Source organism: Anser anser, assembly GCF_964211835.1.
Source record: "Anser anser genome assembly, chromosome: 1".
Lineage (NCBI taxonomy): Eukaryota > Metazoa > Chordata > Aves > Anseriformes > Anatidae > Anser > Anser anser.
The window spans coordinates 61,214,805-61,241,355 of record NC_139720.1 but is presented as its reverse complement, the minus strand read 5'-3'; the positions used below and the strand labels follow the sequence as shown (position 1 = coordinate 61,241,355).

Below are 26,551 nucleotides of genomic sequence, written 5' to 3'. Positions count from 1 at the left end.
CTGACCTTGAGCACAGCCAGTCAAATCTCAGAGGGAAGAAGATGCAGAGGGTAGAGGATTACAGAGAAAGAAGGTTACCAACTGGACAGGGCAATTAAAGCTTGTCGGTGCCTTCAGGGCCCTGATACTCACATACTCGTTACAGGGTAGAAAGAAACAAACCGATGCCCACATATACATTAGAGTGTTGCTCGATGGTAATTTGCCATTAGTCCAGAGTTACCTGACCTAACTTTAGCTGCTAAAAATTAAGGTACCTAGTCTAGGCATCCCTGATAGGTTGACTGAATCACCTCCAGGAATGCTTGTGTCTCTCCGCAGACATCAGGGGGTAGACTAGATGATAAGCTGAGATTCAGCATCTAGTTCTTAGGTAGCTAAGTTCAGATAAGATGACTATTCAGATGGGATTGTACCATGAGATGATACTCTTGCATTCTTAAAAGAAGAAAACAAATGCTTACATTCAATTTAACTCCAATGTAGAAGTTTCTGCCTCAGCTTTAGACTTCAGGGTCTTATCTTCAAACTAACTGGGTATAACTCATGGTTACTACTTGTTCCTGTTAGGGCATGGTAAAGCTCTTCACATTCAGTACTGTGGTTAGCTGTGCACCAGGTAGGCTTGTAAAAGTGTCAGAAATGATTCTTCAGGGGGTTTCCAGCTAAATCCCTGGAAAACAAGTCTTGCTCATGTACTGAAGAAAGCTCAGTCTTGAAGTGAGATTTTGCAGCCATTTAGTAGTGATCATAGGAGTGTGCTTATGGTGCTGGAGGCTCTGAACAAATCTTATCCAAGATCCAACAAGCCTGTTTGCTTTGAAAACAACTGATGAAAGTGTGTATCTCAGTAACGAGAAAATCTTTATAAGCTGAGTTAGATGGTGGTGGTGGGGAACATGTTTCTTCTTTGGAGGGATTCCAGTATTTTGTTTTTGTCCTAAGTAATGGGCTCATCGTGGGAGTTAGTTTGACCAAAAAGCTCAGCTTATGTTGGGGAATGCTCTTCAGCTATTTGATCAACAGCTCTCTAAAGGCTTTATGGAAATTCAGGTAATCACAGATTGCCATCAGAGTAATATGAAAACATTTGAGTATTTTTTGAAAAAACAAAATGCAAAGGTGTTGGACTTTTTTTTTCCCCAAGACAGTACATTTTTGGGGAAGCTTTCAAATTGACTTTTTCATCTGCCATTTCTTTTGTCATACAAAATTTCCTATGTGCTCTAGATACAAAAGAGGAAGCTTAATGGCCCATGAGCAGAGATCTTATACCAAGGCAATCATAAATCTCTAACACAGCTGAATGTGTTAAACTATCAGTCTTTGTATTCAGCAATAGAAGCAGCTGAGCCTCTTTTTCTGTAGCAGAAAGCACAGCTGGAGCCACCTGGCAAGACCATGAGATGTGAAGGGGGAGTGTGGCAGGGACTGGGTTTCCTAGGTTTCATGCTTGAGCCAGGAGCAAATCTGGAGAGAACAGACCTGGGTAGGAACCAGAGGTTCTTTATTATTATTATTTTTTATTGTATTGGAATTTCCTGGGGGAAAATACATGATTTCAAAAATTGTTTCCATTTTGGCACTGAAGGTCAGATGTAGACTTTTCTGTTTAAAGTATCATTTTGCAATCAGCCAAAACACTATACTTTGCCTTGTTTGGAATTTCTGAAAGTAGGACTGCTGTAGATGTGTATTTTTCTCTATATTTGTTCGTTCTGTTTTGTGCTGCAAATCCTGCTCAAAGAAGAGAAGAAATATGAGATTAGCTTTTCAGAGCAGCTATGCAAATCTAGGTGCCACTGAGTTTAGCTGAAGTTATATCCTTGTGGATATTGAACAGTCCTGAAGAAAACAGGGCTGTGGTAGTCCTACATCACACACGTGAGCTGGAAAGTCTGAGCAGCCTTTAGCATGAAGTGATGCATCAGCCAGACTATAGAGAAAGAAAAAGACTGTTCCTACAAGGCATTTCTTCAGGCCTTTGCCTGTAGAGGTCTTTGCTATTGCTTTGAACTTCAAAATCTCAGTTTTGCTTAGCAGCATTCTCTGTTGTATCTCAGCTGTTGACTTTATTATTTTAAAATTCACTCTCTGTTTCCACGAGGTGCTGAGAACCTCTTCTAATTAGCAGAACAGGAATTGCACTTGGAGTGCTATTGTGTGAGACTCCGACCATGACCACATGCAGTCAACCTTGTGAAGGAGAGAGAGAGGCTGTACTTTATCCCATTGCCACAAAGCTTTCAAGTTGGGAAGGAGGAAAGAGCTAATGGCGAGGACTGTTTTCCTTAAACTTCATGAGGAGCAAGGCTTCCCTGTACAAACTCACTGTAAGACCATAGGGTGTTGGCAGTCTTCCTAGGTGTCCTGCTGCAGGGGCTAACCTATCCTAATTCTGGGTGTGGATGGACATCTCTGTTGTCCCAGCACTGTAAATGACCAGCACAGGCCCCAACCCCTCTGGCTTCCCAAAGAGCACAGCATTTTCCTCTGGGAGCCCCTGGCGATGGTGTTGCAGTGGCCAGCACAGGGAGCTTCAAGGCTTACTGCACCCACGCCTCCTTGCTTTCTAGTGCTTCTGAAATCACCCTTAACAGCAGTAAAGATGAAAGTAAGTGCAAATGAGGATTTGTTTACATAGCTTAAATGCTGGCAATGCAATTACAATGAATTTAGAGACAGAACTAAGAAGAAAACTGTTCTTTTATCCACCCATACTTAAATGAGCTCAAAGTCTTTTCTCTGTGCAGTGAAAAATGTTTAACCAAATTTGTTGCTTGGGATCCTTTCTGAGTATAACATTAACATCTAATTTATCCTCTGTGGTTCCATTTAGAAGGCATTTTAATCAAAATGTTGATTTCAATCTTTTCCCAAGGGATTGCCTCCCATCTGCCACCTAACTTTCAGAAACACTTATGTGTTCTGGGCATGGCTAGGTGAAAAAATCTTCTGCCTAGATCATGAAGAAGCTCTGTTAGCAGCCCTTCTTAAATACTCTTGTCAGCCTCGTACAGTCACATTCATAGCTCAAGGCTAAAGCCTTTTTTCACACGCTAAAGCTTACATCTGTGTCAAAGTTAGTGTGCTTTTGCCTCTAACTCTGCAATCATATTTCAATAAGTGCATATACAAAGTTATGCATACAGCACGTTTAGTGCTTGTCTTTGACTGCCATTACTGTCAGTGGTAACCATATTGGTGTGATAACGTTAGTCCCGGGCCCTTGGAGTGGCTATAATGTAATTTAATAAATACCCAGATTTTGAAGTGAAGTACTCTAGAAGCTGCGATGTCTCCCGGAAGACATCAGGAAATGCTGGATATGGGGAGTGATTTAGTTCTATTTTTTTTATTCTCTTTTCTTTACTGATTACATGACTTACATGGATGTAAACTCATTGTTCGTTTAATCTGTTCCTGATACTTACTACTTATTTGCCTGAGAAGTTCAGTCATAATCTTTTATTTGCTGACTTAATTATCTCCATAGCAACTAATTGTGATTTATTACTATTAATAATACTATTAGTAATTGAAACAAAGTGATGGGGAAAATATACCCTGTACAAGACATTGATAAGATTTTTTCCAAATGTCTTTCAAATCTTTTTGAGGAAGCAACAGATAATAGCAATGCAATGATTGTATAAGGAGGCAGTAGTATTTCTAGACTGTTTCTATGCAATGTTTAAATATTTATACATGATTTATTTTGTGCAGGGCCAGATCCAAAAAAAATCCACTGGAAACTTTGATTTCACTAGTCTTGGGATCAAGCCCTTGTTTAAGAAATTTCTGAACTCTCTGTCAAGTAATCATTCAGAATTTATAACCTTTCATAGGGGAAGAATTGAATTAAAAATAAACAAGCTAATTAGATTTAAATAAAGCTTCTGTTGTGATGAGGAGCAGGAAATGGAAGATTAAGGATTGTTTGTGGAATTTATTTGATAGTCTTATAAATGCACTGAAGAACAGATTTCTTGTCCACATTGAATAAACAGGCTTCAATAATTTAAAGAACTCATTCCTAGAGTCCACAGATACAAAGTCTCACACATTTGCTTTAGAGATGAGGAAGGCAGAGCTAATCCTGATAGGATTTTTACATGTAAATCCCAGGGATTATGGGAGCCCTTCCAGCCTTGGTGCTTTACAGTACTCTCCTGAGTAAAGCCTGCAGAAGTGGGGCAGGAGGCATAGAAAACATTTCAACATTCACCTTGAGATGTTTTTCAACTTACAACTCACTTGTGGGTTAGAGGTCAGGAAGAAGCATCTTCTAGGGCCTGTGGAGGAAAAGCCATAAAATTACTGAGAACAGAGAAATGCCATAGAGCCCAAGATAGATCTGCCTCTGAACTTGCAGGTCTTGCCTGCTCAAGAAAACCACTCTTCTTGTGCAGTTCTCTTTTCCCTTGAGGTCCTCAGTGGCTGCTCCTAGAGATACAGCAAAGCTTGTGGGGCTGCTGGTAACAGGACCAGTATGTGCCTGTGTTTGCAATGTGCAGAGTTCACGGATTTACCACCATGGCTCCTGGCAAGGCTAGCACTGAGTTTGCTCACACTTGAAAAGTGGAAGAGATTAATAAATAAATAAATGCTGCATTCATTATATTTTTTGTAGCAATAATGACCCGCACACACTCTTCTGAGCAATAACGTCCTACACTAAGTGCTGACTGTACAGTAAGCCCTCTTGTAGTGTGCTCCAAGAAATTCCACTGGTCCTTTGTGCCATGACAAGGTCAAGGGCTTGGCCGATGCACACCACATGGCTCCTTTCCAAGGCTGCTGCTTTAACACTGAGGAGAGGGAACTTGTCCAGAGATTGGGTTGCTAGCCTTGAACTTGGGAAATTGGATTCAGCTTTCTGCTCTGCAGTTGATTACTTATAAGACTTCAGGGAAATAATTTAGTGTCAGATTCTTCAAGGTATAACACCTATTTGTTTTCCATGGAAATTGGTTGAGGTTAGATGCTAAGTATCTTGACGTCCTCTGAGGGGCATTTGAGTTTGTACCTCAAGAATGTGGATGGAATGATTCATATGCTTGATAAATGTACCTACTAACAATTGTGAAGTTGTCATCCCTAACAGGTATAGAAGTCATAAATTTATGGCAAATAGGATTACATTTTTCCTGATATTAATTTGACCTTTCTGTCTGTTTTTAAAGGACGTTTTTGGCTGCAAAGATGAAGTTCTTGTAATATTGAGATCAGTGGTAATTTTTATTATTGGCTTCTGTGGATCCACTTACTCTTATTATTATTTAAATTTATCTTCCCAGAATAATTGAAATAAAGCCTACATTACAAAATCTGTAAGTTTTTCATACAAAAGAAACATTCAGCATCAGTCAGGGCAATGATGAGTTTGTCTAGATGGAAATCTACTGTACCATGCAGATGGCACACAAGCTAAGAGGGATTAGGAGGGACTGCTCAATGGCTTCATTTTTCTCTAGAGCTTGAGAGATTTATATTCAATTGTCCTCTCAGGACCGAAAGCAGTCTAGTCAGGATAAAGTGACGATCTTAATACACTTCTCAGTGGGGCTTTAGTTGCCTTAGTTCTTTGAGTGAGTTCATTCAGGGTCTCTGTGCGGCCTGGTATTGTGCCATGTAGATGTAACCTGAGACACTTGTTATAAGAATATATTTGGATGCAGTTCAGCGTTGAAAATAAGGATTGCATGTGGCCACAAGCTAATGACTTTCTGCTTAGGGATTTTCTGAAAGAAAAACAGAGTGTTTCTGCCTCTGAAACCTCTTAGAAGTTTTGATTGTTTTACTCCTTTCATTTGACCTTCGCTGTTTGCCACCTTCTCCTTCTGTGGTTGTCCTCTTCTACCTGTCAAACATTAATTTTCTGTCTCTTCTTTCAGGCACGAACTAGCATTGCTTCCTCTTTGTTTTATTGTGCATACATACCACAGGGAACAACATTTGTAGGAGGATATAGAACCCTGCACAAAACACTATATTCTTGTTGCTGGAGAATCAGTAGAGGAAAATTGGTGTAAGATTTTTGTCATCTACCTTTTTTTTATACTATTGGCTATAAATAAAATGAAATTGTTTGATTCATACCTCCTCCCCCCAAAGATGTGTTGACTTAAATTAATGCACTTGTCAGAATAGAATAAATGCTGTGATCATGATGAACCAACGGAATCCCTACCCTCATCCTTCGGTGAACTTTAAGCAAGGAATGCTTATTTTTTCTTGCATCCTTTCATGCTGCAGAAGGACTGAAGTTATTATGAGGTACCACTTGTATAATGCTGAATCAATCACAAGAAATACAAAGTAGTGTCAAAATGCCTCTTTTTAGACCTTTGAGATGTTTTTACAGGTGCTTAAGAGTTAGTGTTCTTTGGTATTTTGTCTCACTTATAGAGGTGAGCAGTTCTTGGGCAAGTGACAGATTGCTATGGACTGGTCAGAGTAAGATCTAGGCAGCCAAAACCCAGTGCAGTGCTCTGGTTGGGAGTAAAGCAAATCAGCTCTCAGCATTCGTTTTCCTTAAGTGTTTTCAGCATCAAGAAGATAAGATTGGTTAAAAACAGACTGGCAGTTGGTGTAACAAAAGAATATTCATTTGACTGTTTTGCTTGGATAAACCACGGCTCTTATTGTTCAGAATTGCTTAAGCTGACTTATGAGGGTTGCTGCTGGAAAGAGCCACTTGCTTATGTTTTTCTGCAAAGGTTGTGGGGGAGAGAGAGGGAATTAAAGGGAGCAGCAGAACCAATGTGTTTCAAAAAAAAAAAAACTATATAAAGGAAAAATGTATGTGTGCAGAGTTCTACAGACTTGCCTTATCATTACACATATTCAATTATTCTGTTAGTAATTTGTGCAAAGATATTCCAGTGCTGCCACCATTTCGCTGGGTATTTGCTATTTTTGGGGTATGTGGTTGGTCACCTATTTCCATGTGGTTGTTACCAACCTCTGCACGTGTGATTCTTATGTGCATCTTTTCAGGGTGAATAAATGTGAATATTTGCCAAGCTTTCCCTATATGCAAATAAGTTTTGCTTTCAGCTGCATGCAAAAACCAAATAGAGATAAGGGGTTGCAAATATTGTCAGGAGTAACGTTAGTACTGATGAAATTAGTATCTCCATTGCTTTTGTCTTACGGTGCTCTGGCTGTAATAACTTCCTTTCCAAGAGGACAGCAGGCTGCAGCTCGAACTATGGGGAGCACCCAGAGGGGTGCCTGAAGCTCTCCTGATAGCCCTCACCACAGTGCCAAGCATCCAGCCCTCTCTTGCCCCAGAAGTGAAAAGCCATGCTGTGAAGCCCAAATTCTCTGTGCACTGCAACACAGAGGACTCCTGGCTTCAGAGATTAAAATAGGGAGGAAAACATGAAAAATGCAATGATTTTCCTGCTTTCTTCACCACTTTATGTCACCTTTGCTCTGTTAGATTTACCCACTGGGTGGGGGTTGGGGGCAGAAATCATGGTATGGGCATGGCTTCTCATTTCCAGGCTGCATCATGTGCATTGGACGTCTTTGTGGCTTGGAAACCTGTCTGATGCCAACCGGCACAGGGCACTACAGCTCCCTGTCCGGGCAGCACAGTGCTGCCCGGCCCTGAGAAAGCAGCACGCCAGGCTGCAGATGAAAGGGACGTTAATAAGCCCAATGAATTTTCAGTTTTCTCTGAAGGAGAATTTAGCTGTGTTCTCTCCCACTGTGCAAAATGATAATGAGGCAATCGATCGCAAACAGGTGCAGCGAGGAGCTGCTCAGGGTACAGTGAGCCTTCGCACTCAATTGCCATGCTCGATGTCTGAATCTTAGTATCGTTCCAGAAAGAGTGACAGAATAATAATTTCCATCTCATATTAAGGTAGAAACCTGTTAAATTCAGAACCTTCGGAATTAGTGCCATTCTTTTCATAGTTCCATTAAATTTGCCAAGCTTCGTTTCAGGAATTCCTCTAGCGAAGAAATGCATCTTTAGGAAGTATTTATGTAATGAATTATTTACTTATTAACTGAAATTTTATACCAATTTAGACATGTTTATGTATTTAAAGGTTTTGTGGTTTTAACTGTTCCATATTTTTAATTCAAGTTTTAACAGCCCATTTGGTTGCTTCTGAGTTTAGTCCAACTTGGTGTTGGGGTCTCAATCACCATGTCGTGTGGGAAGGCTGGAGCAGAAAACGTGTGTGTATTAATACACACACACACATGTGCATGTGTACACAGCTCTTTACTCCGTCTATGGGTTAAATGAACCAGAATTGTACAAGATAACACCTGATAGATGGCTGCTGGGTTTCAGTAGGGCAGCACTCCCTCCGCAGGAGAGGAGTACCTGAGCATTGACGTTGGCTGGGCATGATGCTGTTACTGCCTGGGAGGGGAATGATGGCACAGTGCAGGGGTACCTTCTCTTGCTCAGCTCTTCCTTCATCCTTGTCCTTCCTCCTTTGCATTTTCACCATATAAGAGATGGTTTATTTCTAACTGATACATGTTCTTTGTTCTATTTTTAATGGTTTCTTTGATACACTCGAAAATAAGCCCTGCCGAACTCTCAGGGTTGCATTCCTTTATTGACAAGTCCTTGGACATTTATGATTTGTGTTTTTACTTCTGGTGTTGTCCAAGGCCTCTTCTGTTATCCTCTGGGTGTATTCTCAGAGGTCCTTGTAACAACTTGCTCAGAAAAAACACTAAAAAGAAAAAAAGGCACAAAGCCTCATATAACAATTTGAGTCTCATACCAGGAATCTTCCATTCAGCCTTAAAAATATGCTGAAGTAACTATTGCAGTTTTGAGGTTTTTTTTGTTTTTTTTTTTAACTGTCACTGAAAGACTGGTATGGCACTTTCCTCTTCTTTGAAAAGATTTTGTCTGATCTTTTCTGTGTTCTTTCTGCCTAGAAGCTTCCACGGGCATCTCTTGTGCTGAGAAACATATGTACACATGACTTGAAAACCATCTGCTGCTCTGTCACCTGAAAGACTTTGCACAGAAAGCTAATGCATAATTTATAGTAGAGATTTTTGTCACGTTTGAAAGCTTTTTATATATATATATATATACTTCAGTGCTACAGAGATGAGGATGCTTTTCTTGGTGCAAAGATCCTAAAATCAAATCTCAGTACTGCAGATACCAACTCACGTCCTCAACTTGAGCAACATCTGCTCTGTACCCAGTGGACTGGTCCTGCAGTGCTTTGAAGACTATGTCACTCTGTAGCTCCAGTAACCCATGCTCATCTTGGTTGTTCTTGCCTCCCTAAATTAGGCCCAAGTTTTTAGGTCTCACCTGCCCTCGTGGGATGGTCTTGTCTGCCTGCTACCCTCACTGAAGGGCAGGTGGGTCCTCACTGAAGGCTGCGTCCACACAGCAAATGGATCCTAGGGACAGAAGAGGCTGTCAAAGCAAAGGAAAAACTCCTGGATTCTTTTTTGGGAAAATATCAGGGTTACTTCTGGACTGATTCGACATGGAATAAGACAAGCAACATGAATAAGAGTATAAATTGCCTTTATGCCTGTTTTCAAGAGTTCTGTAAGCGGCAGTTTAAACACAGCTCATTGCTGTAGCATTTCAAAGTGGGGTCCTCACAGCAGACATAGATAGTAGTCAAGTTGTTGGGATGACAGTGAATCTTCTGTGTACCAGACAGTGGCAATCCCATTCCAGTGGGATTGTGCAAACTGTGTTGAACAAATACCAAGGACAAAGTGCATCTGGGAGACAGAAAACTGATACCAGGTTGAAGGAAGCAGAGGTAATTTAGTATTGGCAAGCCACTGTCTAAATGGAAGGTCTCCAAACTCCTGCCATTTAGCTCATGGCAACTCTGTGAATAGATGCTGGTGAGTGGGTCCTTAACTGAAATCAAGGTTGGTTACAATAATACAAGCAAGTTTTGTTTGTTTGTTTCCAAAAATATTCTTATTTTATGTTGATTTAATATCTTCCTCTTTCATTACTGTATTAAGGATATTTCCTGTGACTCCTCAGTTTCAAAGGAGACAAGTTCGCTAAGTAAAAATAATAGTCCCTTATCTGTTACATAGGATTTCTTGCAAAGCAGGTGCCCAGGTTACCTGATCTGCAGTGGGTGAATCCCAGGTGTTGCCTGGGTATATAGTTTTGACTTATGTTTTCATTACAAACCTGAAAGCTATGAAGTGAAAACCTCACATGTTGTGTGTGCCACATGATGGACAATAAATAGACATGATATCAAGTTTCTAAATCTAAACTAGTTCTTTTGGGGAATGACTGCGGTGTGGGAACAGGAGTGAGGATGTGAGCATGTGAGTGTAAGCTCACTTTTTGGTGCTTCCTGTAAAATCTTTTTTCCAATAACTTGCGATCCTCTAGCCAAGTTTCAGCCAATGGTTATGGTGTCTTTCCCTTTTGACAAGAGTATTTCTGCTTTAACCATGTTCTGACTGGAATTGTTCTATAAAATCTAAGGAGAGATTAATGGTACGTACCGCTACATATCTGGAAGTTATTTTGCTATCCTCCTGAATTTTAAGAAGCAGACATTTCTCTACTAAGTCCTCTTTTGCCTTGCTTCATCTTTGAACCTTTCTAGTACACAGTAGAATACTAATCTGAGCTTCACCAGACCACAAAATGTTGTTCTGAATTACTCTTTCCCCTCTGAGGTGGTCTTAAGAAAGTCTTAATATCATTGTCAAAGCATTTGGATATCACACGTGCTGTCTCATAGGTTGATAATCACTGAAAATATCACATCACATATTACTATAGTTACAGTTTTTGTGCTAGCAAAAAAAATATATATATATATTCCTAGGTTCTTGCATGAGTGTCAAAATGCAGTTGTTCCTGCCCTTAATTAATCATTTCTGTTATTGCTCCTTTGCTTCCCTTGTTTACTGTTGTGTTGGGAAAACTATTTCTGTTTTGGCTATAGTTCCCACTGCACTTTACTGCAGTTGTCATGAAGCACTTAACCAGCAGGTTTGACTGCGCACTTTACTTAGATGATCTCTTTTTTTGGTGATTACTTTGTTGATTTATTTGCGTGTAAGATGGAGCTGTTCTCTGGCACATTTGTAACAGAGAGCACGAAGGAGGCATGAAGGAGCTCTTTACCCAGACTTGAGAGCTCTTGGCCCCCCAAGGCCCAGACATGGATCATTGCCAAGGCAGGGACAGGTTGTTGCTGGAAGAGGAGTGCTGTGAGAACTCCTGTTTCATTAATACCTGCTCTGTTAACTTCCATTCATTTTTCTTTCTTTGTATATATTTTCTGGTGAAGACAATATGGGATTTTTCTCTCTGAGAAATGAGCCCTGAAATTTAGGTTTGCCAAATACGTGAAAGGGTCTAAAACATGTTTTTCTTCATGCTGCTCTTCCTGATGCTGGCAGCAGTTCAGTGGTCCCAGCAGTGGCCTCAGCAGTGGCAGGAATGACCATAGGAGCTGTGCAAATGGGAGCAGAGAGAGCAGCAGGAGGCTGTGCCTGCCTTATGAACCATCACTTCTTGCCTCCTGGAGGACATTCGGCATTAAAAGTGAGGGCACACAATTTTGAAAGGACTTCAGATAACTTTACAGCTATAATGACTTATGTCTTTTGAAATGAGGTATGTTGCTGTGCTGCACTGATAAATAACCTGTGAAGGCCAAGACAATACCTAGTGCTGGCAAAAGACAGGTGTTGTTTGTCAGTGAAGTCATTTTTAAAAAAAGTTTTGGGGATCACCTGTCTGTCCAAGTAATGGTAGATTATTGGTCTGTGTGGACAGGAGTTTAGGAAATAAAGAAGGAGAGAAAACCTCCCTTCTCTTTTGGATCTAGACACGCAGACTGTATTCCAGAATTCATCATGTACAGCTTTATGTCGTTCTTATATTTCTTTCAGCTGTCAGCAAGCATAAAAACAGCTCACAGCTGCTTTAGGTTAAACTGATGCTTCAGCATCTCCATTTCAGTATGATAAAATGATGTTACCTTGGCATAATTTCATTCAATGACCCCAATGGATCCAGACAAATACCGTTCTTTTGTTTGGGTTTTGTTTGTTTAGAGGCCAAACTGAAAAAGAGGGAAAAAATATCTTGACTTGGGTCAGAATTTGCTAAAGTTTTCTTTGGCAAAATGAAACTAAAAAAACATCACGCCAAAACCTTGAATTAACCAAAATGCTTCAGTGGACCTAACTGGAATGGTTTGTGTTCAGATTATTTAAACTCTCCTCCTCTTTTTCAATTGAATGACACTTTGAATGGACAAGTTGCAAAATTTTATTTGCTAGCTGTTGGAATGGAAGGACTTGCCATTTTCAGAAATTTTTCCTATACTCTTCTTTCAGCCAAGAATTTAGCTGAATTCAACCTGAATTTTCTTTTTGTTTGGATAAACTTACTGCTTGTGGAAAAAAACATCTCCCAGATCTTTTCTTCTTGCATTGAACTGACTCTTGAATTTTCTTCCTCTCCTATCAATCAGATATTCTCCTTCTTCGACATTTTTTTTTCCGATGAAGAACATTTCAGTTTTGTCCCCTGATGGTTTAAAAATTCCTGTCATTTGCTTTTTGTCACTGTTCAGATCCTGTGCTAGCTGTGCCTTGGCCCTCCCCTGCACAGTATGTAATAAAATTAAAGGCTAACAAGGAATGAGACAAATTTTGTCTTTGTAGGGTGGATGTTTCTGTCAACACACTTTCCTCATAGACTTACTTTGATTTAACTTTGGAAAATGTGCCCTTTTTTCCCCCTATAACCTTTCCTTTTCCTTCAGGAACATTCAGTGAAAGCATGAGTGAGAAGTTGTGCAAGGAGAGATGAATCAAGGATTTATGTTTAGATTGGCATATTGCATGCTTTTGAAACACATCTTGCCTTGAGGATGCTTGGGTCTGCCAGGGAAGCCCACAGTCCTCCAGGCAAGGGTCCATCTCTGCCCAGAAATGTTTCTGTTGCTGTTTGTTTGTTCCTTGGCCCAGGAGCTTGGTAATCTGGGCTCTTCCCAAAGTACATGTATTTGTGGGCATAGGCAGCTGCAGCGCATCCAGTGCATTTGGAAGGTGTCTGCTTTCTGGTTTTATTATGGAAATAAGGATTCTCACCAAGAATTTCCAATGAACTCTCCAAAGCCAGAATCTGGGGTTCTTTCCCAAGCTCTGCACAGTTTATATCCTTCCATCCATCCATTTTTAATCTTCTGCATGTGCATTATAATTACCCAGTAAACAGAGTGATTACAATGAAATTATTTTGGCAGGATGAATGTTGTTTCCAAGGTTTAGAGTTTGCACCTTCTAATCAGAAGAAAAGTGATCTTTTTGGATGAGGTTTTCTTTGCCTGCTTTGTCTGCAAAAGTGAATTTTAAATATTTCCACAAAAGCTCTTCATTTTACGTGCCATGTGCATGAAAACACACTTTTAGTTGGAGCAAGGGAAGTTGAAATTTGAAAATAATGCTCTGTTTATATATAGAGTTAAGTAGGCTTGAAAATAATCCTTGTAAGAATTTTGTTTACATGACCAAAATTAATCAATATCTGATTGTCTAAAAACTCCAAAATGGCATGTTAGTAACCCTTTAACAAGAAAACTAATCAACCATTCCTACTACTGCCAAGAACTGATGAAAGAAAAATGTTCTTATTCTACTTTTTAAATTTTTGGGAGCCATGCAAAAGTTCAGTGGCAAGACCCAGATGGGTCACTCAACAGCAAGATTATTTTACAGGCTCATTCCTAGACAAATGCTGCCCTCCTAATGGGGAGGTTGTCCTTACCAATCCTATTTCTGATTGTACTGCTGGTCTTAAAGGCAGCTAGAATACAAATCGTGGCTGGCACATCATCCTGAAGGTTGAGTATTGATAGGCACTGAGATTAGAGCCCACCTCCAAACCCTCACTGCTGCTGGGGTGGAATTTCACCCTGGACCAGGAATTTTTAACACGAGCTTGCAACTGAGGCCAGTTTCTTACTGAGGGAAAACAGATGGACCATCATTAGCACGTTCAGAAGGCAATTTGTTTCATCTGAGAACATTGCTTCCCAGAGAAACCCAAGAGTTTCTGATTTTTTCCCAGCATATGCTCTGAATTCCCATGCCTTCTCCTTCTCCCCCAAACTTGCATTATCCCATACTGGATTTGCAACCCCTCAGCTTCAGCAGTGTCAGCAGTCAAGGGTGGGTTTGCACCAGCCTGTGGGGTGTAGTGGCTCCTCTGATGATATGGGGAGGTGACAGGGCCACTGAGGCCAAGGTTTTGGATATACCTGGCAGTTGGGCTCCTTCCTCAGTGTCGCCAACAGTAGGGAGGACAGGCAGGTTCTTGAGGGACCCCTGGCAGAATAAAGACTTGCCACAGGCTGTGGTTCTAATTAGAGGTTCATTGTTACATTAAAAAAAATAATAATAACAATCAGCATAACTTATTTACAATTTCTAGCACTTAGCATAGCTTATATTTGCACAGAATTTCTAGAATTCTCAGACAGGCTTTTCTGTCACCTGGATGGATCCTGTGCAGATCAGGTCAACTTCTTATCAGCCAACGAGCAATACAATCATGACCTAGACTCAGGCTTTATGTAAATGAACATGAGTCAGTCACTCAACCCTCTGAGGAAGATGACAATGGTGGAAGCATCCTTGGCCACCAGGGGATCACTGGTTTTGCTATCCAGCAGCAGTTCTGCCCTAAGTCCCACTTAGGGCTTGCTGCTGCCTGATTTTTATAGACAGTGCCCCCCGTGCTGTTATGCTTCCTTGCTCCAGGGCGGGTGTCACCATCTTCTGGCAGCCCAGCACCTGGGTATTGATAATACTGATGGGCTCAACCACCCTGTCAGTTGGTGCTCCTTATGCCCTCTTGGTGGTTCAGCACTTGGGTCTTGACAACACTAATGTCTTTTATCACCCTGACTATGGGTGTCCCTATATCCCGGCACCAGAGACTGGGAGGGAGAAGAGGACGGGGGTGTACATTAGCAGCCCACTTACATATTCTGGATATTTGCCTCATTGTTGGCTATGCTAACCATATTGGGGTCAGGAGCAGGGGGTACTGGTCACACTGGGCTCCTGTCAGAAGATGAAGGGGTCCAGGAAGGCTGGTCCCACGTGCCTGGCTGGGGCTGGCCTGCTGGGCCTCTCTGAGCTCAGTCACTTGGCTGGGTACTGTAGGCTTTCCATTGCAAGCCTACCCTGTAGCTTAACAAACCTAAAAGTTGCCTCATCTCTGACGCCCTTTGGGTGTAGCTGCATTCTTTATAGCTTTTCATGTTTTGTTTTCAGGCAATTTCTTTCCCCCTGTGCGTACATCCAGGACAAACACATCAGTGTCCCTCAGCACCTCCACAGGCCTCCTGCAGAGCTCTCCTGGTCCCCCCAGATGGACTGACAGAACCACCTCTTGCGGACCCTCTTACCAAATAACCTATTGGAGCTTTGTTGGGCATATTTAAAATGCAAATTACCAAAGAATCCTTGAACTTTTGATTCAAAGCAATTGGGATGATGTTGCAAGAGGGTGAAAAAGAGTGAGCTGGTCAACGAGTTGTCTCTTGGGATCTTAGGTCATCAAAAACCTCATGCTTTCTTGTTTTCTTTTAAAATGATTATTTCTACTTGGATGCTTCAGCAGACCTCAGACTTGACAAATGAGTAGCCAAAGAAAGAGCTCAGGACCAGCTATTGTAGCTCAGTCTCTGTGCAGGCCCAGGAAAACACCTCATGCCTAGAGAAAGCTGGTGTCAGTGGGAGTATGTAACCCTAGCTGCTATGGCTGCCTCTGTTTGCAGTTTCAGTAGTGCCATCCACATCCCAGGCTGAATGTGGGTGTGCATCTCTGTGCACTGACGTACATACACTGAAAAAGTTGCGGAGGTATGGGGTGGGATGGCCATCCCACAGGGAGAGGGGAGGAAATGGTGGGCAAAGAGCAGCAGAGGCGGGGCGGTGCTGTGCAGCTACGAGGTTTAGGGACAATAAAGCTGCAGACCTCTCTGCTTGCTTTTTACACCTTAAATACTTTTAGTGGTTGAGTGAGAAAATGTCTCCTAGGTAATGCACCATTATTAAGCTACAAGGAGTCTGGTCTGAAGGAGAGAAGGCAGATTAGGGGCTATTAACCTTCAAAGGGCGGGATTTTGGACTTGGGTGTGTGTCTGTCTGGTACCGATGGATTAAAGAGCCCTAATAGGTGCATTGGAGCCTGTGTGGGAGCCTGATGAGCAGCAGCAGAAGCCTGTTCAGGGATGAGAACAGCCATATGGGGCAGGCTGGCCTGAGCCCCTGGCTACACAGTGTGCCTGTAGAGCAGCAGTGTGGAGCATTGCACTTGACGTCAACCAGAGCAAATCCATAGTCAGAAAGTGGCAGGTCCTGAGCTGGGGAGCTCAGAAGCAGCAATGCAAGGAAGGATGAGGGCAATTACAAGAGTGCAGAAGGGAGGGAGGGTGTCATCTGGGTGCAGGGGGCTTTCATGGGAAGAGTAGCATTGCTCCTCCACAGCAAGGGGTGTTGGAGTTGTGCAGCTTTTGGGGTAGAAGGAGCAGAGCAATGTCCTGCAAGATTTAACAGGGATTTCTGAGGATTACCTGACATTTGAAAATGCTTTGAGCAGTGGGAAATTTTGGAAGCTGGGACATTTTGACTGGGGCTACATGCGGATTAGAGCTGAAATTAGGTGGAACAATGTCACAAGCTGTTGCTGGTCACTAAATTCTGGCTGCTGAGGTGTCAGAGGCCCACTGCAGAGAAAGGGGCCCTAGCTACATCTGTGGTGGAGGTTTTGTGTTGCCTGTGGGATGTGGAAAGAGCTCTTATACTGCACATTTCAGAAACCTCTTCCTTTGAGGGTTGCAAGACTGCCAGTAATAAAAGCTGAATGTAACAGGCAGTTGTTGGACAAATTGCTCTGGGATTTTACAGCGATGTGAGACTGCTCAAAGAGCATAAATTGGGACTGACTTTCTCTGATGAGGAATGGAGTCAATCTTAACAGATGCACAAGGCCTGCCACCTATTTGGGAAATTCCTCCTTTGCTTTTCTGCTGCCAGAGGTATATAAGATATATATAATGAAGAATGTAATAGTAAATGATGCGCCAGAGAAGAGGATACTCCAGTCCAAGCAAAACAGAAGAGCAATGGAGAGCTAGAGGTACCTGGCCAGTGGCTTTTGCCTGAGGCGGCAATTTTAACTGTTGACTTGTTGTCTTGGAAATATAAAAACAGCCGTACCCTCTCAGACAGGAAATGTAGTAGCACAACCTTTATAAAAATGCTGCTAAATTAGGGGGCATTTTAGATCATTCTGCTGAACAGGAAATACTAAGCAAGAGTGAGGAGACAAGCACTGGCTGGCTTTTGCCATGGGTCCAATTTCTGAGTGCTGCTCTGGACCAGAGGCATAGCACCTCTTTTCTAAACACGAGCATGCTTGCTTGATTGGTGGGCTGCATTTGGGTCACCCATTCTGCTCTTTCTAAACAAAAGTCTGTAAAACAATGAAGAAGCAGAGCATTGTAAGAATGTGGACATATTGTTTATATCTGTGTGTGTGTGTTTGTATGAATATGCACAGATTTGTTTCTTGTCCATCCAAGAAAAAGATAATTTGCTGTAGGTAGAGCTGAAGCAGCTCTACCTCTTCTTTTTTGCTTCTTTTGCCTCTTCTTTGGTGTGTTTGTTCACATCTGCCTTAACTTTCTAGTGACTATTTGCTTTTTTTATACTTGAGGAGACCTAGGACAAGGTTATATAGCAAGATATTTAATATTACTAGTCGTGTGACAGACCTGTTTAGTTTTCTCTTGCCACATTTCTCCAGCTGCATTTGTCTGTGACCGGGCATTGCATCCACAGTGTGGTTGTCACCCCTACCTCTTCTGTGTGAGTGCCATAGCTCTGTCCCTTGGCTGGCGAAGAAAGGCCATGCCTTGTGACACAGTACTACACTAGCTGCCAGTTTCTTGTCTATCTTCACCAGGCATGACAACACTCTTTTTTTCACCCCAGGACAAACATGGTGCACAGCAGACTGCCAATGTTCAAGCCCCAGATTCACGGCTGTGGCTACTGGTCCTGGTGGTTTTGGCCAGCTTTTTCATGTCATCTTGCTTGCATTGCATAGGAATACAAGAAGCTCTGAGGGCTAGGACCTTTTTCTTCCGTTGCTGAGAGTTGTCTCAAGGCATGTCATAAACAAGCACGTGTATTGGCACAGTATTGAAAAGAAAAGCATGGCAACTCTGCATCCACGTGATGTGACATGCTCTGACTCTGGTAGCTCTCAGGGACCATTTAGTGTACAAGCTGTTTGCTCAGTGACAGAGTGTCAGTGAAACAGATTCTGGTTTTGTTTCCTCTCTTCTTTATCTTTCCAGTAAATTCACTGAACTGGTTCAAACTCAGATTTTTGCTTAAGTATTTTACAGGGAATTAGTAATACCAGCAGACCGTATGCCTAAATAGACACCGTACAATTATGTGCAAATTCTTGGCTCGAGACTATGCTTGTAAATAAATCACAAATGAGGAACTGAGTACCTTCCAAAAAAAAAAAAAAAGCAAGCACTCCTAGGGTGTTGCAATTATAATTGCTGTGATCATAAGGAAAGCTGTTGACAGACAAATGAAGTAGCCTAGAAAAATTGGTGAAGAGGTTCATTGAGATGTTTCACCCTGGTCAAACAACATAGAGTGAGAAGTGGTCTAATCGAGTTCAAAGTGTCTTTGTTTTATGAAGTTTTGACATCTCTAGAGATATGTGATAGAACAGTTTGCTAACACACATGAAACCCTATAGTGAAACTTGGAGCAGAAATGATTAAAATTCCAGTCTTCAAAGGCAAAATGTAGCAGATTGGGAGAAAACAAAATAGCTAGTCCAATCTATTTTTATACCAGTTTATTTGGGATCTGTATCTTTGTGACCTCACAGACAAAAAAAAAAAAAAAAAAAGAACAGTGAACATGGCTTTCTAGGCTCACCAGTCTGGCTCACTGTGGGCAAACTTTTCTATGTATCGGGTCTTTGCAGTACAGATTTTCTAGTTTATTTAGTTTTGCAAAATAAATTAAAGTAGATGAATTCAACTTTTCATCCAGTCTTATGGGCTGAAAAAGATTAAGCCGTGTTGAAATAATCTGAACTTTAGAAGGCAGTTGATATTAAACTTTGCCTGGAATCCTCAGGTTGGTGAATCCTAAACTCTGAGAAAATAATCAACTGCATTTCAGCAGGTTTTGGAAGCAAAGAGGACAATTCCCTGCCTAGCAGCCAGGCCAAAATTCTGCCTGGGAAAATGATAGCCACCATATACCTTGCAATACCTTGATTAGGCCAAAGTCCCTTTTGAAGACATTGTTGCTACAGTTATATTCAGGATTGGGAAAACTAACTTCAAGTGTTCACTTCAAGTTTGAATAACACACACAGTTTTTGAGTTTTGTATGCGTTTATTGTGTGTGTGCAGAAATCAGTTGATGGTTGCGGCTCTGTAGTGCTATAAGGCTGTTTTTGTATTATCATGTCACAGGTACTTAGATTGTTGCTAGATTTGTGTAGACATATGGATCAGCTCTCACCTAATGTTTACATTTTGTCGACCATTTCATAAGATTGGACTTTCTCCTGAATGTACTACCACAGGCTGCTTAGTTCTAAATCTGTTCCATCCTAACAACCCCTAGGAAGGACACCACAAAATGCTACTGGAAGATGAACTCCACAGGAATGTGTGTGTAAGGCCATGACTCCCAAGTACCTTCATCTGCTTGTGGTGAGGGCTTAAGAAGTGTTTTACCCTGTAGTTTTTTGCCCACCCCTCTTTCCCACTGCTGTTTTCTGTCAGCACAATAGTTTGTGCAGTGAACCAGATCAGGGAGTTGATTGGGCTGAAAAATATCTATTTAAGGAATGCTGGTCCGAATGTGTAGCTGATGCCTCAGACTGTTTTACTAATTTTGCAGCTGTGCTGTGTAATGGCTTTGGCCATGATTATCATTCCCATTGGACTCCCTTTGCACTGCTGAAGTGATGCAGAGAAAACAAGCTAGCCCGTTATTATTTACTTTACTGCTATTTTCTCCCCTTGCTTGGAACAACAGCAAGGAACTGTTTTACAATAAAAGATTCATTTTTAGATATAGAAAGCAACTTAATTCTATCTGAATGTTGACCATAACCACGCATGTTGTTTGCAGATAGTCGCATACAGAAGCAGTGTGTTTTGCCTGCCGATAAGCAAAATGTTGCTGACTGAAAGCAGTAACTTCATTCATGGACAACACCAAGCTGTGTGGCGTGGTTGACATGCTGGATGGAAGGGATGCCATCCAGATGGATCTGGACAGGCCTGAGAGGTGGGCCTGCATGAACCTCATGAGATTCAACAAGGCTGAGTGCAAGGTCCTGCGTCTGGGTCAGGGCAAACCTAAGCACAAATACAGGCTAGGTGGAGAATGGATTGAGAGCAGCCCTGAGAAGAAGGACTTGAGGGTACTGGTGGATGAAAAACTCAACATGAGCTGGTAATGTGTGCTTACAACCCAGAAAGCCAACTATATCCTGGGCCGCATCAAAAGAAACATGGCAAGCAGGTCGAGGGAGGTGATTCTGCCGCTCTGCTCTTGTGAGACCTCACTTGGAGCACTGATTTCAGCTCTGGGGCCTCCAGCAGAAGAAACAATTGGAGCTCTTAGAGTGAGTCCAGGGCAGGGCCACAAGGATGATCAAAGGGCTGGAGCACCTCTCCTATGTAGACAGGCTGAGAGAGCTAGGGTTGCTCAGCCTGGAAAAGGCTTTGGGAAGACCTTAAAGCAGCCTTCCAGTACGTAAAAGGGGTCTGCCAGAATGCTGGAGAGTGACTCTGCCAGGAAGTGTAGTGATAGTGCAAGGGGTAATGGCTTTGACATAAAAGAGGGCAGATTTAGATTTAAACATTAGGAAGAAATTCTTTAGTATGAAGGTGGTGAGGCACTGGAACAGGTTGCTCAGAGAAGCTCTGGATGTCCCATCCCTTGAAGTGTTCAAGGCCAGGTTGGATGATGCTTTGAGCAACATGGCCTTGATACTGTAAAAGTCAGTCAAGGAAACTCTCTGAGACTCAATCTGGAGTTTTAAAAAGCAGACACTTTTATTGCAGCACCGGATGCACAGGGGATCACTCCACTTAGTGTGCATGCCGAATTGCTCAAACTACAGGGATTATATGCAATCAAAATATACATATTCATTAGATTTCCAAGAAATAATTAACATGTTCATTCTATTTCCTGTAACTCATTAAAAATATGTAATTGTCCCTGGCACATGTGCTGTTGTTTCTACTGGTGGTCTTTTGGGGTCTTCTGGTGGTTGTCGATAGTCTTCCTCGCTGGTTGAACCCAGTTCTTGCACATGCTCAGGCCATCTTGTTCTTTTTTATCCTATTGTTTCAACTTAGGAATGCATACTGAGCTTAGTTGGTTACACATCCAAGGACATATGTGTACCATGAATTCCCACCTATTATTTTCAGACACATCCTCAAGGTCTGGGTTATCTTGCCCCCTGCCCCTGTCCTGGGATAAAATTCTGTATGTTCTTATAGATAAGGCTGACTAATTAGCGAGTAAGGTAGCACCAGGGATACAGATTTTCTAGACTTCCTTCTATCTAGCTGAACATACTAAAGGTTTGGCCTATCTGTTCAAAAAACATTTGGTTGTATTATTCTATTAGGGAGAGAACCATATGTCCTTCTGAGTCGGTATCAGTCTAGTGGGAGGTGTCCCTTACTATGTCTGGGGGGTTGGAACTCGATAGTCTTTAAGGTCCCTTCCAACCCAAAATGTTCTGTGATTCTGTATAACCCTAGTCCAAACCAAAATCTCACCTGTAAGGAAAGCAGAGTAGTGTATTCAAGAAAATACAACAACAGCATGTGCTACGTATTCACACGTAAGTTGAGCTTCCTGCTATGGTGGCATAAGGCTGTAACCCAACCTTATGTTCTCAGTGTTGCGTAGAAACTAAATAGATTGAATTTCTCTTAGCAGCTTCCTCTGTGAAGAGAATCCTTTGCAGATTCATGCTTCTTTAAAACATTTGGAAAATTGAAATGCTAGTTGTGCTGATGTCACCACATCTTTCTTATATACTCACCACATAATTGATATTTACTAACAGTTTCTAGTATTAGATACAATTGCCTGCAAACTATTTTAGTGTCCTCCCATAAATGATAAATGGGTGACTATCACAAGCTCATAAAACATTTAAAGATGTGTACTCTAGCTACACACTGTGGGAGTGTGCAAAGCCATTAACAGGCAAGGGATGAGTGACTTGCTTGTAAAGGTGGTGTTAGCTGTGGTATTTAAGATGCTGTCCCTGACCTGCGAAGTTGAGTGGGGTAGTAGTGGCTGGTGGCCTAAAACTGTTGCAACAAATGAGTGTGGCAGTGGAGCTGGGTAGCACCTTTCCATAGACTGTAGAGGTGACTGACACTGCTTTTTTGTGGTTAGAGAGGGCTGAACGAGGGGCCAGTGGGATGGTAGAGGAGTGAAATTCTTTTCAGCAAACTGCGTAGCATTCCCAGTGCGATGCTTGGATGTTGGTTTGTGGGAAGCAGAGACCACTCTGTTCCCACAGGAGAGCCAGAGTCATGTGCCCACTCGAAGCCCTATACCACGTGCTGTTTTTCCATTATCACTTGATCTGGGGCTCAAACGTGATTTCCACCAGGACCAGGCTTCACCCACCTGGTGGGAGCTATGTCCAATACCAAGAATTGTTCTGCAAAGCCCAACTAATGGAGCAAACCTCAACAAGAGACAGTGTAGGAGGGAAAGGTGATTTTATTTTGTACAAACGAGGCTTCACTCATGCATGGTCACTCTCTAATAGGTTTTGCTCATTCGTTCTTTCATACTCAGAAGCTTGAAGATGCGTCAGAACATGGTTGGTCCAGGATTATTTATGATGACACAGAGGATGAGGGAGGCTAGTTATTTAGTTCTCATAGTGTCTTCTGGTTTGTCCTTATTATTGGCAACCACGTGGCTGGTTTTTAAATGTGTTTTTTTGTACCTTTTAAGTGTTGACAGTGACTGAATCGTTCTTGTCTCCAGCTGTCCTACCTCTGTGAGTCACTAGGCAAAAAACAGGGATTAGGTCATTGTTCTTTTGTCTCTCTTTCTGGGTGTAGGCTGTCTTATTTAGGTTGCCCTTTGTTTTGTCAATCTGGGTGAAACTGCAGGTAGTTGAGCTGGGAACTTGGTGACCTACTAACTTAGGTGCAGTTAACATGTTATTCTGTTTATCTCTTCTTCCACTTCTTCCTGTTCTTTCACACCCTGATATTCCCACTCTGCTTCAGCCATACCTTCTACCACAGCTCTTCACGAAAGAGGAGGAAATATGTGCAGTAATTCTGCTTCTGTTCATCTCCTGTTCATCTAGGACCCAAGGAAATGGCATGTAGCTGTGACAAGGGAGGTTTAGACTGGATATTAATAAAAGGCTCTTCACCACAAGGGTGGTTGGGCACTGGAACAGGCTCCCCAGGGAAGCAGTTGTGGCACCAAGACAGATGGATTTCAAGTGTTCAGACAATACTCTTAGACACATGGTTTAATTTTTATGTATGGAGCCAGTTGGACTCGATCCTTGTGGGCCCCTTCCAACCCATGATATTCTATGATTGTCATACTCTGGGCTCTAATGGAGCTCTGAAGACAGAGGATTTAGGAATTTGGTTGATGTCATTTCCTGCCAGAAAAGAAACCTGCTGTTGGCTATGGTAGTAACTTAGGTTTGTAACTTCTTTACAGGAAACAATGCCAACATAAACTTATAAAATTAAAGGTAGCTCACATGAATGCACAGGACCATGAAAATCTCAGTGTACCTGTCTCTTTTAGAGAGAGCTATTCCTGGGATTTGTAGAGAGGAGTCCAACAGAGCAACTTCAGAAATTCACACTCCTGTAATATCCAAGGCAGCTTTGTAACTCCTGTGACCTAGTGTCTACAGGCACTGGGGTGGCCGTGGATGTTGGAAGGAGACATGGGAGAGATCAAACTTCATTCTCTGTACTGCTGCCCATCTTTCTAGAAGCACTAAAAGCATGGGGGAATCAGATGGATCACCTGCATCTCCCCCAGGCCAGGAACAACATCCCAGTGAGTACATCAGTGTGGGTACTCGCTTTGCCAGATTGTTGATGGGACATGAACAGAGGAAGCCACGGTAAATAGTCTCTGCTGAAGGTGTTGTCTGATTTAAAAAAAAAAAAAAAAAAAAAAAAGTTTGGGTTCATTACCTGGTGTGCAAAAGCCAATCCATGCACTAGGTCAAGATATTGTTTATTTCAGAACTGTGCAAGTCTGGGTACCAGGTGTTTTCACACAAAGCTGGCACCCATTAGGACTTTCTATGCCACTCTTTATACAATCCCTTATCGATACATTTATATGTTGGCACAATCCCCTAGCCTCCGATTGCTTACATAATCAGCATACTGCTGACATGACAGAACCATTCTGAGCATCCTCAGAGTGGAAGGGTCCCCTGTTGGTCCAGGTCTTCCAGCCTAGGGACATGATTTTCACTGTTATAATGGATAGTTCACATTATAATTTTCACGGATATACAATGTTCATGGATAGTTCACATTATGATACCCCTAATCTTTGTTTTTCAGCCAAATATTCATGTTATGTTGATTGGTGACATATTCAAGAGCTTATGTCATGATGTTTCCTTTAAGAATGCCAACAAAATGGTCTTCCTGATTAGCAATTCCTCAGTTCCTTATCCTTTAGGCATCCCCAAGGCCTGGGACATCTTGCCCTTTTCTCAAAGTACATATTGTATTTCTTTCACACAAAGCAGTTAACAAGATGCTGGTATCAAAGGGACACATTTTACTTGTCACAGAGGAGAGAGTCCCTTCTTAGCAGCAAGGATGGGAAGCCATGGCTGTAGGCATGGATAAAGTAAGCCTGAGAGGCTTATTTGACTCAAAGAGAAGGGATCTGGGGGTTGTGGTTGACAGCAAGCTGAATATGAGCCAGCAGTGTGCCCTGGCAGCCAGGAGGGCCAACCGTACCCTGGGGTGCATCAAGCACGGCATTGCTAGTCGGTCAAGGGGAGTGATTGTCCCGCTCTGCTCTGCGCTGGTGCGGCCTCACCTCGAGTACTGTGTGCAGTTCTGGGCACCACAGTACAGAAAGGACATTAAACTGTTGGAGAGTGTCCAGAGGAGGGCGACGAAGATGGTGAAGGGCCTAGAGGGGAAGACATATGAGGAGCGGCTGAGGTCACTGGGCCTGTTCAGCCTGGAGAAGAGGAGGCTGAGGGGGGACCTCATCGCAGTCTACAACTTCCTCATGAGGGGGAGTGGAGGGGCAGGTGGCCTATTCTCCATTATCACCAGTCACAGGACCCGCAGGAACGGTGTCAAGCTGAGGCAGGGGAAGTTTAGGCTGGACATCAGGAAAAGGCTCTTCACCAAGAGGGCTGTTGCACACTGGAACAGGCTCCCCAGGGAAGTAGTCACTGCACCAAGCCTGTCTGAATTTAGGAAGAGATTGGACTGTGCACTTAGTCACATGGTCTAAAATTTTGGGCAGACCTGTGTGGTGCCAGGAGTTGGACTTGATGATCCTTATGGGTCCCTTCCAACTCGGGATATTCTATGATTCTATGAATAAGAGGTTAGCTGCATGTGATGGTCGTGTGCTCCACAGAGGCAAAGCCAAGGCATGACAGGCTGGAAGTGCTGGAGTTTTTGCTGTATGACTATTGCTGTCATTGTGTCGGGGAAGGTGGGAAGCTGGACATCATCCAGTGGCAGCAGCTGGATCTGGCTGGTGGTGTTGCTCCCCTTTTGAGTGTGACAGCCAAGGAGAGCAGCTACTCAAACCATTGTTGTACACTCTCAGTGCAAACACATGAGGAGCTGTGGGCACAGCATCTCCCATGGCGCTGCTGCTTCATTTTGAAGGACACCTTCTAATGATGAACTTCACACAGTGGTCTTCTCTTGTTCACGTGGTAGATTTGGACAGGTGGTTGGTTGTTTTCTTCACCTGCTGCCCAGGAAAACACTAGAGTTCATGCTGCAGACAGTCCAGCATGATAGACTAGTCCCAAAACAATCAAGAGTGGAGATTCCCTGGTATGGTATTCCTGCAGAAGATAGGGAGGGGGCACCAGCTTCATGCCAGGACAGAAAGGGGAAATGATGATTGGTCTTTTCTTCAAGCAGGGACATAGGGATGCAAGTTTCCTGAAAAACAACAAACACAAGGCTTTTTTCCCAACCATAAAAATAAGAAAAATGACCTGTCCATGCAAGGAGGTTGGAGACATTATTTAATATTTGTGAAGCACTAAGTACTATAGCTATAAATTCCATGGGGGCTCCTGTGAGGATATTATTAATTGTGTATTCAGGGCAGAATTTGAGTAGCATATAGTAAATAAGGTATGAGACTATACACTTAACAATGAGGATAAAACAAAGCAATGAATCGTTGCTCA

The 26,551-nt window shown here is 42.4% G+C and overlaps 1 long non-coding RNA gene across 1 annotated transcript in view; it reads left to right on the top strand.

Annotated features, from left to right (window-relative positions):
- Positions 1-337: 337 nt before the first annotated feature.
- LOC310892700 overlaps positions 338-26,551 on the top strand; it is a 45,826-nt gene continuing 19,612 nt past the window's right edge. Inside the window, exon 1 of the long non-coding RNA XR_014578313.1 lies at positions 338-1,489. This is a non-coding gene — a long non-coding RNA (uncharacterized lncRNA). The remainder of the gene's footprint in view (positions 1,490-26,551) is intronic.